Below are 6,000 nucleotides of genomic sequence, written 5' to 3'. Positions count from 1 at the left end.
TGCACAAGAATAACCTCCAGGATAACTCTCAACTCTGTTTGAAATCTCTCAGCCACTGAAACTTTATTTTGTCTCATTTCTCTCTTCCCTCTTTTGATCTAGAAGGTTTTCTCAATCCCTTGATGTTGGATCCCAGCTCATACTGGGATTTCTGTCCCATGTTGCCAGGGAGATTTATACCCCTGGGAGTCCTGTTCCATATAGTGGGAAAGGCAGTGAGTTCACCCGCCAAGTTGGCTTAGAGAGAGAGGCCACATCCGAGCAACAAAAGAGGTTCTCTGGGGGTGACTCTTAGGCCTAATTTTAAGTAAGCTTAGCCTGTCCTTTGCAGGAATAAGTTTCATATGAACAACCCCCAAGATTGAGGGCTCAGCTTATTGATTTGGTTGTCCCCACTGCTTGCAAGAATATCAGAAATTCTCCAATTGGGGAAGTTGAATTTTTCCTCTTTCTCCCTAGTCCCACAAGTGGACCTTGCAAATACTTTTTTATTCACTGCCCAAATTACTCTGGGGTATATTGCAGCATCACACTAACCTGGACAAACCAACAAGATCTCACACCTTATTCAAGCTTCTCTGTACTTATGGTGTTCACCTAAACTGTGATGTCAGTATTTTAATATCAGACAAAATAGACTTAAGCAAAAACCTTTACCTGAGATAAAAACCTTTACCTGAGATAAAGAGGGTCACTCATTGTGACAAATGATTCCGTTGACCAGGAAGGTGTTAAGATTTTAAATATGATGTACTAGTAACATGGGTCACAATATATAAAACCAACATTGAAAAAATAATAAAAGAGATATACACAAATACAAAATCATACTGGGAGATTTTAAACAAATTTTATTTGGGAATTGATAGCATAAACTGACAAATTTATATATATATAATAGATACAGCATATGTGAATAAGCCAACTAAAAAATCCTGACCTAACGGACATTTATAATATGGCAATTAGGAGAATACATAATCTTTTCAAACATACGGGGTGACATGTCCGTTCTTAACAAATAACAAAGGATTTATGTCATATGGACCTGGTTCTTAAATTAAAGTGAAAGGTAGAAGTGAACTTTCAGTAAACAGTGAAAACCCCATATGTCGAGAAATCAAGAAACACACTTCTTTTTTTAACATTGTTTAATGTTAAATATAATATATATACAGACAAAAGAAAGAAAAAACAATAATTTTCAAAGTACACTTCAGCAAGTAGCTACAGGATGGATTTCAGAGTTTGTTATGGGTTACCGGTCCACTATTTCAGATTTTTTCTTCTAGCTGCCCCAAAACACTGGAGGCCAGAAGAAATCTTTTTTGTGTGTGAAAAATTGCACATATACAAAAAAGCAATAAATTTCAAAGTACATCACAACAATTAGTTGTAGAGCCGATTTCAGAGTTTGGTATGGGTTATAATAGCACAATTTTGGGCTTTTACTTCTAGCTGCCCCAGGATACTGGAGATTAAAAGAAATATCAATATAATGATTCAGCAGTCATACTTGTTTGTTAAAGCCTATCTTCTTCGTATAACTCCACCATCGCCTTTGATATTTCTCCCACTCTTTAGGGGTATTTAGGCTATGCGCATTCTAACTGTTTCATGTTGGGAGTGACTATCGATAATATGGGATGGGGGATGGACATGGGATGGGGGATGGGCCTAGCTGATGCTCTGGAGAGGCTGGCCCCTCTGCACTTCAGGACTGATGTGGTCCAGGGACCCATATGGAGGTTGGAGGTTTCTGGAAAGTTACCTTAGTGCATGGAACCTTTGCAGAATCTTATATAATGTCCTAGGTGCTCTTTAGGATTGGCTGGAGTGATTTTGGTTGGAGGTTGGCAAGTTATGATAGGTAGCAGTGTCTAACTGAAGCAAGCATAAGAGTGACCTCCAGAGTAGCTTCTCAATTCTATTTGAACTCTCTCAGCCACTGACACTTTATTAGTTACACTTCTTTTCCCCATTTTGGAGGCATTGTTGATCCCATGGTGCCAGGGCCAGACTCATACCCAGGAGTCATCGCTCACGCCGCCAGGGAAACTGGATGTCATGTCCCATGTAGGGGGATTGCAGAGTTGGGCTTAGAGAGACCGAGGCCACATCTGAGCAACAAAAGAGGAGAAACATGCTTTGAAATAATGCTTTAGTCATAGAATAAGTCATAACAGAAATGAGAATAAATGTAGAATGTAAAGATAAAGGCCTATGTATCAAAACATACAAAGGCCATTTATAGCCTTAAATACTGATATTAGGAGAGAAGAAAATCTGAAAATTAATGAGAAAATAATTCATCCAAAGGAGGTAGAGAAATGATAGAATAAATGCAAATTAAGTAAAAAATATATGGACACTCAACAAAGCCAAAAGCATTGGCTATTTAATAAATATAATAAAATTGATAACTCTCTGTAAGATTTATCCAAAAAAATGGGAAATGGCACAAATGAGAAAATGTTTATTTGAATACATTAAAAATTTAGACAAAATAGAAAACTCCCTATTAAACACATTTAAGAAATAAATATCACAATATTTTAAAATACTGAAATACAGAAAATGTACCACAATTCATTTGGTGGGACTAGCAAACCTAAATTTTAATATATGAATAAAACAACAAAAGAAAGAAAAATTACAGTTCCATCTTTTTGTCTTAAAATTTTAAACAAAATATTAACAAACGAAATCCAGTGTGATGTAAAATGTTAATAAATCAGGAGCAAGTTGTGTTTATTTCAGAAATGAAAAGTGGATTTAGCATTAAGAAGTTACTTACGGCAGTCTGACACATTCACGGATTAAATAATCACCTGATCATCGCAACATATACAGAAAAAGAGGTTTTGATAACTTGTAAAATCAAATCATGACAAAAATGACCCACCAAGAAAAAAAGGTAATTCTTTCATTTGCCAGGCAATATCTTAAAATACATACAGCAAATTTTATTTCTAATAATGACACATTAAAAACATCCCTTTTACAAAGTAAAATAGAGTGTCGACTATTTCACCTTTTTTTAACAGTGTGTTAAAGGTGTTAGCCAGTTCAGTGAGATTAAAAAAAAATTGGAATGGAAGAAACAAAGCTGCTGCACCTACTATGGCACCCTACAGAGCTAGGAAAACCCCTGCTCAAAATTTGGTTCGGATGTCAAAACTGATGGCACCACACATGCACCAAGAGGTGTGGGAAATATTATTTCTCCCACAATGGGGATTTCTGGGGAGGGCAGGGCAGGCTTCCTAAGTTGGCCCTAAAATGGCTTGAGAAAGCAGGGAAAGGAGAAGGTCCTCGGATCAGGTGGAGCCGGCATGGAGGTTCCCACAGGCAAGGTCTGGGACTTGCCTGGTTCGAAATTTCCACCAGCACCAAGGAAGGGGGCATCTGAGCTTCCCCACGGGCTCACTCACTTGTCAGCCAGAAGGTGATGGAGGAGGAATGGAGCTTTAAAGCTTTAGAATCTAAGTCAAAACTGGAGTCAGACTATTTCACTACCCATAGACGATTTTATTGTCCATGTGTGAAATTGAAAACAACAGGTAAAGTATCCAAATTACTAAACTATTTTCATAACATTGCTACAAAATCTATATAACTGCATTTCTTATAAACTAGCATCTCTATAAACTAACAGCAAGAGGTAGGAATCTGGATTAAAAGAAAAAGGTTGTTATGAGAGAATCAAAATTATAAGCTACCTAGGAAGAAATCTAACAAAATATTCAACGTTTCAGAGAGAAAATTATGGAATTTAGTAAGAGTAATTCTTAGAGATTCAGTAGCAGAAAACTGTCATTTCTGCCCAAACTCATTGAAACTCTATTCAAAACCTTTCCAAGATTTTTCATGGAACATGACAAGCTGAATTTAAATTCATAAGAAAAAGGGAGAAACATCTCCAAACAGTCAAGCTATTCTTAACGAATTAGTAATACGCTCAGCCTTATGTTAAGACTTAATATGACTGTGCATCAGTGAAGTCTGTGTAGGACTGGTGCTTAGACCTCACAGGTTTATTTCCACCTAACAGTACATGGCAGGTGAGGAGGTAGAGAGTGAGCTCTGGTCCATGTAGTTGGGTCAGGAAGAGGAGGCACCATCTGTAACTGACCTCAGCAGCAGGGGAAGACAGCTGGGAGGTTGGGTGCCAGCTCTTGTATTCTTTGGTCAACTGACACGTTATCTCTCCTCCCAGCCATCGGCTGGAACTTGTCCCATGGCCAGTTCTAACTGTGAGGGGTTATGAAATGAGGGAAAGCACAGAGAATGATTTGTAAGGACCACCGTTCCTACAAAATGCCCAGTAAACTCAAACATACACAGAGCCAAGGTTTAAATCATGAGGAACCTCTTGCATGCATGCACCAGGGGCAGATTCAAATGTGTCCTCGCAGCAAAATATTGGAATCAATTCAAATGTCCATCAACTATAGAATAAGATACGCTCCCTATGAAATACTTACAACAAAGGCTGGAGTTGGCTCACACTGCCTCACAAGTGGAGTTGTGCACATTTCTTCCACCTCTGTGTTTAGTGGTTTTACGTAGAAGTCAGTTGTTAAACATTCACCGGCATGTTAAACATTCACTGACTGAACAGTGTAAGAATGATGCGCTACAGACATGCACATCAATATGGATAAATCCCTAAATTCCATGAAGAAAAAGAACAATGTCATAGAAGTAGACAAGCAGTGTTTGCTGGGAAAGTCACAGACGCGTTCAGCAGCCATCACCCAGCCATCGCCTTCCCCCTCCTTTTCTTTGTATGCAGATGTTTCAAATGTTACCGCTGAGGTATATAAACACCCTGCCCTTGGGTCCACAGGTGTCTGTCATCTCCGTCATCACAGTGAGGCTGTGTGGAGGTGCCTTCCAATGACTCTGACCAGAGCTACCCTCCCTGGGGTACCAGCCCGGATGGGATCACTTCCCCTGGTCTTCGGAAAACGTTGTGCTGTGTAAGTGATGAAACGGATGCTAAGAACTGCTATTGTGCCCAAGCCTATTTCCACAACTCACCCTGTAGTAACTTGCTCCACAGTATTTATATAAAGTTTGAAAATAGGCAAAAATAAATACAAAAGTAACAATATAGTAGAGGAAAAACTACCTAGGAGACCAAGGAAATGGTGAACACAGAATTTCAAATGTGTGTATTTCAGGGAAGTGGATGCAGGGAATGAAACTCAAAAGAGCACATGGAGAGTGGGGTTTGATACATGGTTATGTTCTATCTCTCAGCCTGGGTGATGGGTACATGGATGTTCATTTTATAATAGATCTTTTATTTGTTCAGGCATGTTTTCAAATACACTTTTGTGGGTGTGCTACGCTTCACAATTTATGGAAACTTAAAAATGAGTAGAATTAATTTTAGCACAGGAAGGAATAAACAGCAAAAATGGCATATGGAAAAATAAAATATATGATGTGGAGGAAATTTTTGAATCAGTCTCCTAGAGTGCAAAGAAACAAAGCAGAGAGCTGAAAATGAAAGGGAGAAGGTGAAAAACATAGCAGCTCAGATAACTTAGAATTAGATTCTTCCCTTTAGGTATTTGGATGTGGGGAAGGTGGAATCAGGGGAGATAAGAATCACTGACAGAGAAGATATATTTTATAATGAAAAAATCCCAGTGAAAAACCATTCTGATCACACAATTCAGGGGAGTATTTCAGGCAAAATTAATGAAAAAGTTATTTATATCTGGACTTATCTGGGGGAAAATGTTTATTATTTTAAAAAGGGATGGGGGGCGGTGCAACAGTGGCTCAGCAGGCAGAGTTCTCGCCTGCCATGCTGGAGACCCGGATTCGATTCCTGGTGCCTACCCATGCAAAAACAAAACAAACAAACAAAAAAACTCAAAAAAAAAAAAAAGGGATGGGGTGGTGTCTGGCCAAGCTTAAAGGGGAAAATCACTCTGGGTGTGGTCTTTTATTTGCCCCATTTTTCAGGCACAAAGTACTACA

This window comes from Tamandua tetradactyla, chromosome 2 (genome assembly GCF_023851605.1).
Source record: "Tamandua tetradactyla isolate mTamTet1 chromosome 2, mTamTet1.pri, whole genome shotgun sequence".
In the NCBI taxonomy this organism is placed as follows: domain Eukaryota; kingdom Metazoa; phylum Chordata; class Mammalia; order Pilosa; family Myrmecophagidae; genus Tamandua; species Tamandua tetradactyla.
This window is presented reverse-complemented; position numbering follows the sequence as displayed.